The sequence below is a fragment of the Gadus macrocephalus genome, chromosome 22 (genome assembly GCF_031168955.1).
Source record: "Gadus macrocephalus chromosome 22, ASM3116895v1".
Lineage (NCBI taxonomy): Eukaryota > Metazoa > Chordata > Actinopteri > Gadiformes > Gadidae > Gadus > Gadus macrocephalus.
In genome coordinates this window covers 18119895-18133433 of record NC_082403.1, presented here as the reverse complement: position 1 = coordinate 18133433, position 13539 = coordinate 18119895, and positions in this window count along the sequence as shown.

Below are 13539 nucleotides of genomic sequence, written 5' to 3'. Positions count from 1 at the left end.
ATGAGGGCTGGGTGATGACCGAAAGGACGAGATCGCGGGTACAAGCGGCCGAGATGAGTTTTCTCAGAAGGGTGGCTGGCGTCTCCCTTAGGGATAGGGTGAGAAGCTCAGCCATCCGTGAGGAACTCGGATTAGAGCCGCTGCTCCTTTACTTAGAAAGGAGTCAGCTGAGGTGGTTCGGGCATCTGGTAAGGATGCCCACTGGGCGCCTTCCTTGGGAGGTGTTTCAGGCACGTCCAGTGGGGAGGAGACCTCGGGGAAGACCCAGGACTAGGTGGAGAGATTATATCTCAACACTGGCCTGGGAACGCCTCGGGATCCCCCCGTTAGAGCTGGTCAATGTGGCCCGGGAAAGGGAAGTCTGGGGCCCCCTGCTTGAGCTGCTCCCCCTGCGACCCGACCCCGGATAAGCGGATGACGATGAGGATGATGAGGATAATGGTTTGGGTACTTAGGCCGTTTCTCAATTCCTAGCACGCGTACTACGGACTACGGACTCGAAGCACGTACTTGGCAAGTCCGTACTTCAAGCACAGACTTGCGAGTACGTACCTGCAATTGGAACAGCAGCGGACTCGATGACGTCACCACCTCTGCTCGTCCGTTAACTGTGCTACGGCCTCATTTAGGCATATACTACTGAACAATATAAACAAATGATATAAAACAAAATCCCAGCCTCTTTCATCGTCAAATAGTATGTAAATATTCTGAATGAATAAAAATTGAAAAGATATGCGTGTCCTGTCATGTGTATGAGCTATACACACACGACTTTATATATATATATTTATATATTATCTTATATTATATTATTATTATTATTATTATTATTATATTATATAAATATATATATAAGTTAAGAGTAACTTAAGCTACAGTTGTGCGTCTTCTCCATATTGTCCGCCATCGTACTGCTGCGAGTGCGAAATGCATCTTGGGATTTATAGCGATTGCAAGCACACACGAGCCACCTCCGATGCATGCTCGGTGAAACGGCGAGATCGAGCACGCATCAAGAACACTTCCGGGTTTTACGACAGTACTCGCTTGATGCGTGCTTCGAATTGGAACAGTGCTCGGGCAACGGCTGACGTTTCACGAGTCCACGAGCACACGAGCACGCACAAGTACGCGAATTGAGAAACGGCCTTAGTCCACCATTGTTGATTTCCACCTGAAGAGCCAATCTCCAGAGCTATGGCTCGCCAGGCAATGTCCTTTTTGGAGTTGTCTTTGTAATGACGGGAACTTTGGTAACACAATTCGACGTATTTTTCCACCTTGACGACCAGTCTCTCATCGTCCATTCTCGTAATTGTTTCTCACAAACGAAAGAGGGCGACATCCAGTGGTGAGGTGTAGATATGGAGGAGCCTACGGGACCCGGGATGTACAAACCAGCTTTTACAAAGCGCTTTTTCAGGGGCAGCGACGCTAGGGAATAGAACATTGGCTCGAAGACTAGTTGGGCGGCGCGGAACGCTGCCGTGCAGCTAGTCGGCGCCGGTGTGGGCTAGTACACCCGGAATAATGGTGGCAGACTTTTTTACGCGCCACTGCGGCGCCGGTGTATTTAGGCCTTTAAGGTGCGGCCACACCAACCGCGTTGCTCGCGTTGGACACCGCGAGTACCGCGCCTAACCTGAAGCTTGATCGGTGTGTGGTGGTTCAACGCTTCCACCGCGTCACCGCGCCACCGCAGCTAGATGAGTCCATGTCCATGCAAGTGAACGGAGCGTTCCCTCTTCGTCATAACTATCAAACCAAATGTAACCCAGTTGGGATTTGGGTTCTAATTATTCATAAGAATAAACATTATATAAGAGTTTATTATTTTACATAATGTTTTTGGCATTTGTGTAATGATTGCAAACTTTGTAAATGTTATTTGATGTATTGTAAATGTTGTATATGTCCTTTGCTTAATTGAACTGTGATGTGGCCATCCAGCCAGGAGGGGGCGCGATGAGGTGTTCGGGGGTGAATGTGGGGAAGGCGGGAAAGTAGAGGAAAGGGGGGACGTGCCGGAGTTGGGAAGGGAGGAGGAAAGACGTTCGTTGGATGGAGCACATGGTTTTCGATGGAGTACAGTCTGTTGATGACATATCAGCAGTGTTGTATAGTAGCGAAGTAGAAATACTTCGTTACTGTACTTAAGTAGTTTTTTTGGATATTTGTACTTTACTTTACTACTTATATTTCTCTGTACTTTTACTTTTACTTCGCTACATTTTGCGAAGAAAACGGATACTTTTACTCCACTACATTTCCCTTGAAACCTTTGTTACTCGTTACAAAATCAACTCATCTTTAGAAAAAAAAAATGAATCATGAGAGATATGAGAATAACGTCGGGGACTGTGGTAGAACACAGACTGCGAGCCTGTTTGGCGAATCAGTTGTCCCAGCGCACGTTCGCAAAGCCCCCTTGCTTAGTTACTGTTGCTACGTCGATCAAAACTCCTACGACTGTCAACACACAAATGCATGGCTAGGACGAGGGCAAGGGCTATCAAAATTCTGCTATTTGTATCAGGCTGGTTTGTACACGCAGTATTACAACACTATCTTATACACTTCAATACGCTGTATATGTGCCATTTTTGCTACAAAGCTAATTTAAATACCCTTTTTGGGCAGGGACTTAAGTTTTCCGAAAATCCGCGATCCTGGATGACACCAAAATCAATATTAAGTAACGTGTACCAGCGCTTGCGGGATAATAGGTCGGGCTATGATATCTGTCAGTGTCAGTGATTTTTTTTTTGGAGTAACTCCGCGACAGCATCCAGATCATGGCAAAATGGACTGCAATATGCAGTGGAAGGATGTTTTCAAAAAAGATCAACAACGAAGGGGAACCAACAATAATCAAAGCAAAATCATACAGGTCTCAATCAAAAAATTAGAAACTTCACGACCTCAAAATAAATACCACCAGCACAACATTTTAAACTAGTAAGGTTCTTTCACCGCTGGGTAATATTTGTATATAATATTTCAAGCTAGCTAATAACCTATAAAGATTATTTATTCTTATTCCATCTCTGGCGAGGTATCTATCTAGCCAGTTAGTGCTAAGGCATGATTGGACGAGGGCAGTTATAGGGAGGAGTTTCGATAACGGTTACTTGTACTTTTACTTTCAGTACTTAAGTACATTTAATATCAGAAAAGTACTTTTGATACTTAAGTACAGTAAAGATCAGATACTTTAATACTTTTACTTAAGTACTATTCTAAAAGGTGACTTTTACTTTTACTTAAGTAATTTTCCAGTAAGGTATCTGTACTTTTACTTAAGTATGGCTTTTGAGTACTTTATACACCACTGCATATCAGCAACTCTTAAAATTCAATATAAAGTTCAACACGAACTTTACTGAAAGCTCCACCGGACCAGTCCACATAAACGACCCGGTCAGTTGCTTAACGAAAGTAGCTGAACAGTAGTGGCCTGCTAACCAGCGCGGCTAGCGACGCTACTACAAGGGATTTTCCCGTGGACCTCCGCACCAGATAGTGGGTGTGACCACGAGGGTTGGCTCACCTTCCTCTGGCGAAGAGGAATCAAGCAACAAGCCAGTGAGGAGCGCCTTTGTCCTTTAGACAGACTTTCGCGGGCTTTCCCCATACTGGTCTTTCCACGGACATTCAAGGACGCCCGTTGCCGCTCACCTGGACGTGTGAGTAGCCTACCGTGTTCTCTTTGGCTCGGAGGAGCGAAGAGGACTATTCATCAACAGGCCTGCAACAGGGTTTTCTTTTTGTACGGGATTGTTTTCTTATGTTTTCTTTTATATATTATGCCGGCTTAGTTTAGTGATGTTATTATCTGTGACATGCACATGCATTTATATTTTGTTCTAAAATAAGTAAACGTTCAACTACTTACCTTTTTGTTGGCTGCTTACTAATTCAGTGTTGATATTGTGTATGTTCAGTGTTTAATATTTATTAAAGGCACCCAGTGCAACTTTATGTAAACATTCAATGAAAAATAAACATTCAATTTCTAGTCTTTTTTACACGTAGTAAGTTTCAATAACTCCATACCATTACATATCGACATTCAAGGAGCAAAGATGAGACGTCGTTGTGTGGTGAGAACTGATAGAAAATCGTAAACAACAACAATCGCCGGTGGGGAGAAGCCATTTTTCCATTGACTGGAAGCCTGCTTTATTTATTGTAGGTTACAAAAAATAAAGAAAATGGCGGCATTGTTGTTGTTATCGATTTTGTATCAGTTCTCACCACACAACGACGTCTCATCTTTGCTGCTTAAATGTCGGTATGTAATGGTATGGAGTTATTGAAACTTACTACGTGTAAAAAAGACTAGAAATTGAATGTTCATTTTTAAGCCTCGAAAGTTGCACTGGGTGCCTTTAAGGATGCTCTTGTTGTATGGTTACCAAATATAGGAAATCAAAACTAGTTCTGTTAAGATTGATAGAAGAACCTAGGGCCCTGCCCTCTTTATTATAGGGGTAAAAGGGCTACATAAAATGGAGGCCCCGCTGGGATTAGTTTGGGTTTCAAGATAACCAGTACCAGTTAATTAGTGAAATTAAAGCTGCAGTATACATTTTGTTTTGTTTTGTTTTTGACAAATATTTAAGAATGGAAAGTCAAGCTGAGCTTGTGTCAGAGCTAAAGGGCTGGTGCCGTGGAGAAATATTGGATGAGGCTCATGCCCTTATGGTTCTCATTCGAGATGATGTGGAAGTCACTCAAATTGAAGAGACCCTGCACACAGTTAAATGTCTGGGCCGTGTTCGTGTCCGAGGTAGGAATTACAACATGAGGCGCAACCGGTATATGATCCTGTGTGAGTGTCGTGAAGAGTTAAATAGGGAAAATGTTCCTGCTGAAGTGATGCCTTCTGATGGTAATGAGGCGTGGCCTATTGTCATAGTAGGTGGAACCCTACATACACCGGTAGATAACTTCAGTGAGTTATTAGCCAGAGCACAGCAGGCTGAGGAAAGGACAGGGGAGAAACCCCAGAGCATGTCCCCTAATCCAGTTTCCCCCAGTAGCCAAACTGAGTCCATTCTGCGTGCACTTGGTGATTTGCTCGATAAGACAAAGCCTACTATTGATAATGGAAGCTATCGCCGCTTACGTGTTTTCTCTGGAACACTGCCCCCTCCAGCAGGTGAAGAGCAGTTTGAACACTGGCTAGAGCAAGCACAGCTTATGGTCGAGGAGTGTGACTGTTCTGTTAAGGAGAAAAGGCGTAGATTAATGGAAAGCCTAAAAGGTTCTGCGCTGGAAATAGTCAAAGCAGCCAAAGCCGGCGATCCGGATGTTAGCCTTGAACAGTGCCTTGAGGCAGTTGAGCATGTGTTTGGGACAGCAGAGTCTGGAGATGATCTGTTCTTCGCGTTTCGCTTAATGCAGCAGCAATCAGGTGAAAAGCCCTCCGACTTCCTGAGGCGTCTTGAGCGGTCATTAGATAAAGTGATTAAGAAAGGTGGTGTCCTGCTGGACAGAGTAGATCAAGTACGCTTAGAGCAGCTGTTGAGAGGTGCTGTAGCATCTGACTTGATGTTGGTCAATCTCCGTCTAAGAGAGAGGAGAGACAGGCCGCCAACCTTTCTTCAGCTGTTGAAAGAGTTGAGGACGGAAGAGGAGTATGAGGCCTCAAGGAAAAGGCTCAACCCCGCGGTGCAAAGTGTTAATGTGAAGCCAGAGATTGATACTAAACAGGCTGAAATCCAGGGCTTAAAGGCAGAACTAAAAGAGCTCAAGGCCCTAGTAGCTGCTGTGGTGACTAGGCCAGATCAGGCCATGCTAGAACATGTTGAGAAAACGCCTTTCAATGCATCTCTGCACAGTGAGCCTAGTCCTGACTCTGAGCTAAAGGCATTGAGAAAGGAAATGAAGCGGCTACAAACAAAGTTCACCTACAAGGCAACTAACCAAGAGACTGCGGCTGCAGTCTCAAAAGTAGAAGCTTCAAAATATGACTCCCGTTCTCCCCGTGGACCACCAACGGTTGCAGAGGAGAATTTCTGTTACCGTTGTGGGGAGAGTGGGCATTATGCAGGAAAGTGTCAAAACTCTGAAAACCAGGCTAAGGTTATCAAGAGACTGATTCAAGCCCTCAGAGTGTCAAAAGACAAGCAACAGACAAGATATGTTGCAGCTGATGATGTGAACTGTGGGGTGAAGAAGAGTGCAGTGTCTGTGCAGAGTACAACTATCCCTGACGGTTTGGTTGGGCCACCTAGTCTCGTCAAGTTGAAAGTTAGTGGTCAACCCTGCACCGCCCTGTTAGACAGTGGGTCTCAGGTGACGATTATATTTGAGCCCTGGTACCAAAAGTACTTGTCAGATATACCCATTCAACCTGTCTCCGGTTTAGCCCTTTGGGGTTTAAGTGAATCCAGCGGCAGCTATCCCTACCGTGGCTACGTAGTGGTAGACCTGGAGTATCCTGCAGAAATTGTGGGTACCCCTCAAACTGTGAGGGTTCTCGCCCTCATATGTCCGAGCCCCAAGACGGCAGATCAGACCTCTGTCATTGTTGGAACAAATACCAGTCATGTTAGACGCTTAGTGAAGCAATGCAGGGACAGTGGAATTTATGTAACTCAGACCCTGGGCATCAAAGCATATGAAACAGGCGACGAGGCTCCTCCAGAAGTGCTAGAGGAGGGAAGAGATGAGGTTGGCTGTGTGAGGTGGCAAGGACCCGGTCCTTTGACTATACCCCCTGGTGGTGATGTGCAGGCTGTTTGCAAAATCGATCTCACACATGCTGTTGACCAGGAAATCTTGATGGTGGATTCCTCCCCAATAAACCCACTTCCAGCTGGTGTGATATTTCAGCCCATGGTTGTGTGCAGTCAGGCAATGGACATCAATAGTTTCAGAGTATGGATAAATAATGACTCTTTGAGAGAGACAGCCATACCAATGGGAACAGTGATTGGCCACATACACCTGGTTGAATCAATCGCTACCATCCCTCCCAAAGAAACAACTTCATCAGAGTTTGATGCAAGTATGATCAACTTCGGAGACTCACCAATCTCGGCAGAGTGGAAGACCCGACTTTGTGAGAAGCTGTCACAAAGAACCCATGTCTTCTCAACGGAAGAGTGGGATGTCGGCCTAGCCAAAGGGGTAGAACACCCTATCCGACGCACGACCGTTCCGTGAGCGTTCACGTCGGTTGGCACCGGCAGACATCGAAGATGTGCGCAAGCACCTTCAAGAACTTCTGCAGGCCGGTATCATATCAGAGTCCCGAAGTCCCTATGCTTCCCCTATAGTTGTCGTTAGGAAGAAAAATGGAACCATTAGGATGTGCATTGATTACAGGCTTCTGAACAGTCGTACTATCCCAGATCAATACACAACACCTTGTATTGACGATGCGCTGAACGCCTTGACAGGAAGCCAATGGTTCTCTGTCCTGGACCTCAGAAGCGGCTATTATCAGATAGCAATGACTGAAGAGGACAAGGAAAAAACGGCATTCCTCTGTCCGTTAGGCTTCTACCAGTTCGAGCGAATGCCACAGGGCATAAGTGGAGCTCCGGCAACCTTTCAGAGGTTAATGGAGAAGGCAGTAGGCGACATGAATTTGCTGCAGGTGTTGGTCTACCTCGACGACTTGATAGTTTTCGGAAGGACTCTTGAGGAGCACGAGGAAAGACTACTTAAGGTGCTGGATCGTCTTGGAGAGGTTGGACTGAAACTGTCTGTTGACAAATGCCAAGTCTGCTTGCCGAGTGTGAAATACCTTGGACACATAGTGTCCGCTGACGGTGTTGCTCCTGATCCCGAAAAAATCGAAGCAGTCACAACCTGGCCTCAACCAACAAACTTGAAGACCTTACAGTCCTTTTTAGGATTCTGCGGCTATTATCGAAGATTCATAGCCAGTTATGCAGCTATTGTTCGACCCCTGACAGAGCTCACAAAAGGTTACGCTCCAACCCAAAAGAGCAAGAAAACTGCTCATGACAGGAGTAAGATCTATCTGAAAGAGTCAGCGCCATTCGGGGACAGATGGGATCAGTCTTGCACAAATTCATTCCAACAGATCATTCACTGCCTGACGCACGCACCTGTCTTGGCATTTGCAAATCCCCAAAAGCCTTACATCCTGCACGTGGATGCAAGCTTGAAGGGACTTGGTGCAGTACTGTACCAAGAGTACACGGAGGGTTTGCGACCAGTGGCCTTTGCAAGTAGAAAACTGAAACCGTCAGAGAAAAACTACCCTGTCCACCAGTTGGAGTTTTTAGCTTTAAAGTGGGCTGTAGTTGATAAACTTCATGATTATCTGTATGGGGCCAGATTAACAGTACGTACAGATAACAACCCTCTTACGTACGTGCTCTCCACTGCAAAGCTCAACGCAGTAGGGCACAGATGGCTAGCTGCTTTGTCAACGTACAAGTTTGATTTACAGTATCGTCCTGGCCGTCACAACATAGATGCTGATCTATTATCAAGATTGGCACCAGACGAAGAGAGCTCAGAAGAATGGGTGACTTTATCACAGACTGGTGTGAGGGCCATATGCCAGCGTGTCTGCACCCTTGAGACTCCTACCCATCCCCTGCGTTGTGTAGATCAGTTGGGAGCATCTCCTCGGTGCATTCCAGATGTTTATGCTCATTCAACCTTCTTGGCAACAGATACCTTGAAACAGATGTCAAGGCAGGAACTTAAGGGGGCACAGGAAGGGGACTCAGCAATAGGACCCGCCATACAGGCTATCAAAGATGGAAAATGGCCTGTAGAGAAACATGCCAGTCCAGAACTCTCCCAGTTAAAGCGAGAGGTGGGGAAGTTGAGCATGAAGGATGGACTGCTGCATCGTTTGAGCAAACGATCTACTGGGGAAATTGTCAGTCAGTTAGTCCTGCCTAAGGAATATCGAGAGATGTAAATGGACTGCATTTATATAGCGCTTTTCTGACCATCGGCCACCCAAAGCGCTTTACAATGTTGCCTCACATTCACCATTCACGCACACATTCACACACCGACGGCGGAGTCAACCATGCAAGGCGACAGCCAGCTCGTCGGGAGCTAACAGTCAGGGTTAGGTGCCTTGCTCAAGGACACCTCGACACTCAGCTAGGAGGAGCCGGGGATTGAACCAGCAACCTTCAGGTTACCAGCCAACCCGCTCTACCTCCTGAGCTACTGCCGCCCATCTTTGGCCAGAGAGATGGTTCTGAGGTCAATGCACGATGACCTAGGACACCTGGGGGTTGAGAGAACCGTTGACCAACTGAGGAGCAGATTCTTCTGGCCAAAGATGTCTCTAGAGGTTGAGCAGTATATTAAGAATTGTGGTGAGTGTGTCACCCACAAATCTCTTCCTCAGCGAGCTTCCCCCTTGCACCAGATCGTGAGCAAAGGTCCTATGGACCTGGTGTGCATCGACTTTCTCTCGATGGAACCCGATTCGAAAGGCATCAGCAATGTGTTGGTGGTCACTGACCATTTCACACGCTATGCGCAGGCTTTCCCAACAAGAAACCAGAAAGCTCAAGTTGTAGCAAAGGTCCTAGTGGAAAAGTATTTCCTACATTATGGACTACCAGCGAGGATCCATTCTGATCAAGGAAGAGATTTCGAAAGCCGACTGATAAAAGAGCTCCTGACCTTGATGGGGATTCGCAAATCGCGGACGACTCCCTACCATCCTCAGGGAGACCCTCAGCCAGAGAGGTTCAACAGAACCCTATTGTCCATGCTAGGGACTCTGGGCCGGGAGAAAAAACGCAACTGGAGCCAGCATGTTGGTAATCTGGTCCACGCTTACAATAGCACAAAGTCTGACGCCACCGGATATTCGCCATATCGGCTGATGTTCGGCAGAGAGGCCAGACTCCCTGCTGATGTGTGTTTTGGAACCTCTCCAGATGGCATTGAGGAGGGTTGTCATTCCCGCTATGTAGCAAAGCTAAAAGAAGACCTGAAAGAAGCCTTTAAGCTAGCATCTGCGGCTGCAGATAAAAGGCACCAGAGAAACAAGAAGGCTTACGACCAAAGAGTCGGAATACAGTCGTTGGAGGTTGGCGACAGAGTGCTGCTCAAGAACTGGGGCCTGAGAGGGAAACACAAGTTAGAAGGCCGATGGAGCCCTGATCCTTATGTGGTGGTGGGGAAGATGCCTAATCTTCCGGTGTTCAAGATAAAACGTGAGAATGGAGGAACTGGCACCAAGACCATTCACAGAGACAATCTCCTTCCCATCGGGCAGTTTGTGAGAATGCCAAACACAGACCCGGTGATTGATTTACCTGTCAGACCAAAAACCAGAGCTGTGACTCACCGGTGGAGTGAAATATCCTCACCTGAAACGCAAAAAGTACAAAGGGAGTTGCAGGAAATGTCTGATTCGTCATCTGACCCTGAGTTGTATTCACCTTGCAGAACTTACCCAAGAGAGTTGTTTCACAGAGCTCTAGACAATGTTAGACACACAATTGCTCCTCAAGAAGAGAACCATCAGGCAGATGGAAGTGGTGCTGCTGATGCTATATCCTCATCTGATGATGACGCAGAGCCAGAGCACCATAGGTTGAGAGACCAAGAGTCTGATCGAGAGTTAGCTCCTGGTGACACCAGTGATACGGATTCAGAGTCTGGCCCTGATCAAGAGACTTTCAATGTGTCCAAAGATAATGGGAGGCTAAGATCTGAGCCTAGGCCAAAGAGAGCAATAAGGCCACCAGTCAGGCTTACATATGATGAGCCGGGTAGATCCAGAGATCAGCCTTTGACAATTGTACACAGAGGTATTGTCATTAAGATTGGACATACTTAAAGCAACATTTGAAACTTTCCATATCCCTTAGTTTGAGTCTTTTAGTGTTGTATGAGGACATACAGACCTTTTTAGAAGGGGGAGGGTGTAACCCAGTTGGGATTTGGGTTCTAATTATTCATAAGAATAAACATTATATAAGAGTTTATTATTTTACATAATGTTTTTGGCGTTTGTGTAATGATTGCAAACTTTGTAAATGTTATTGGATGTATTGTAAATGTTGTATATGTCCTTTGCTTAATTGAACTGTGATGTGGCCATCCAGCCAGGAGGGGGCGCGATGAGGTGTTCGGGGGTGAATGTGGGGAAGGCGGGAAAGTAGAGGAAAGGGGGGACGTGCCGGAGTTGGGAAGGGAGGAGGAAAGACGTTTGTTGGATGGAGCACATGGTTTTCGATGGAGTACAGTCTGTTGATGACATATCAGCGACTCTTAAAATTCAATATAAAGTTCAACACGAACTTTACTGAAAGCTCCACCGGACCAGTCCACATAAACGACCCGGTCAGTTGCTTAACGAAAGTAGCTGAACAGTAGTGGCCTGCTAACCAGCGCGGCTAGCGACGCTACTACAAGGGATTTTCCCGTGGACATCCGCACCAGATAGTGGGTATGACCACGAGGGTTGGCTCACCTTCCTCTGGCGAAGAGGAATCAAGCAACAAGCCAGTGAGGAGCGCCTTTGTCCTTTAGACAGACCTTTGCGGGCTTTCCCCATACTGGTCTTTCCACGGACATTCAAGGACGCCCGTTGCCGCTCACCTGGACGTGTGAGTAGCCTACCGTGTTCTCTTTGGCCTGGAGGAGCGAAGAGGACTATTCATCAACAGGCCTGCAACAGGGTTTTCTTTTTGTACGGGATTGTTTTCTTATGTTTTCTTTTATATATTATGCCGGCTTAGTTTAGTGATGTTATTATCTGTGACATGCACATGCATTTATATTTTGTTCTAAAATAAGTAAACGTTCAACTACTTACCTTTTTGTTGGCTGCTTACTAATTCAGTGTTGATATTGTGTATGTTCAGTGTTTAATATTTATTAAGGATGCTCTTGTTGTATGGTTACCAAATATAGGAAATCAAAACTAGTTCTGTTAAGATTGATAGAAGAACCCAGGGCCCTGCCCTCTTTATTATAGGGGTAAAAGGGCTACATAAAAATCCTTCATTCACTGAGCAAAAATTATGAAATTAAAATGCACATTTCTCGCTAAAAATGTTTCCATAAACGCATTTAATGGCGTAACTATGTAACTATTTCCACCCAGAATAAAGAAAGATGTCGGCCGTGGCTGCGCTGGAGTCCGAGGTAGGAAACCCAAACGCCGCGTTTGGGTGCATGATAGAGTTTAGATCGGGTTAGATTAAATAATCTCGGATATAAATAACACTAATCGGGTTAAATAACTTCACATGGTGTGTCTGGTGTGTTTCCAGCATTCGTAGTGTTGATCAGCAGAGAAATAGTCCGCCAAGACGTTGAGGTTGCTGAGCAACCAGAGACTCTGTCCATGCAAGTGAACGGAGCGTTCCCTCTTCGTCATAACTATCAAACCAAACATCCTTCACATTCACCGAGCGAACATTCTGAAAGTAAAATGCACATTTCTCGCTAGAAATGTTTCCATAAATGCATGTAATGGCGTAACTATGTCACTATTTCCACCCAGAATAAAGAAAGATGTCGGCCGTATGCTTCTGTGCAAGCTCACTACTCTCTGCCAGTGACGTCGGGTCAAGCTCCACGCTGATTGGCTACCGTGGCTTAGCGTCACGCGTTGAAGCGGTGAAAGTTCAATTTTCTGAACTCCGGGCGTTGGTGCGGTGGGCGCGGTACTGCGTTTACGTGCGTAATTACGTGCAACTTCCGCGCCTAAAGCCCCCAACGCAACGCTTCACCGCTTCACCGCGTGTACCGCGCCTAGACCAATGGTTCCCCATGCAAAAATGCCGATTTTCAACGCCCCTACCGTGAGTAACGCGGTTGGTGTGGCCGTACCTTTAGGCTCGATTCCACCGGAGTCGTAGGCCTACGCGCCGCGGCACGGCTGCGCCGCGGTCACCGCTAATGATCGCTTCAACTCCAATCAATGAGACCATTTCCACCGGGCGTGCCGCGGAACGTTTCAGCAGTGTCCCAGGAGCGGCGTGCCGCGCCGCGGCGCTATCTTTCCGTCGCACTTCTATTTTTGCCGCGAGCCGCTGCTAAACCGCATCAATTTCGACAGAGCAGATCGAGCCGGGCAGGAAGTGAAAAGTAAAAGCCATAGAGCATCCGGTCAATTTTCAAAATAAAACACAATACTCTGCTCATGTAACTTCACATCAACATTATTACGTCATGACCGGTGGCACCAGGTCAGCAGTCAATCAATCGAAGGGTCTCGGAGGGTTGGCAACATGGTCGGCGAGAGACTCATTGTCGAAGTTCAGCAACATGAAGTCATTTATGTACCAAATCACCCTTTTTATAAGGAAAATGTCAAAGGATAAAGCGTGGCATTTAATTGCAATAGTTTTGGGGGTGGAAGGTGAGTACATTAGGTTTAGGATTATCGCGTGATCTCGCGTGAATACGGCTGGCTCGCAAGGCAGCGCTACGCTGCCGTTACGCGCCCGGTAGGAATGGACGCAGGGCAGAGGACGCAGCCGTTCCGCGGCACAGCCGTTCCGCGACGCGTTACGGCAACGTTACGGCTGCGGCACGGAATGGCTGCGA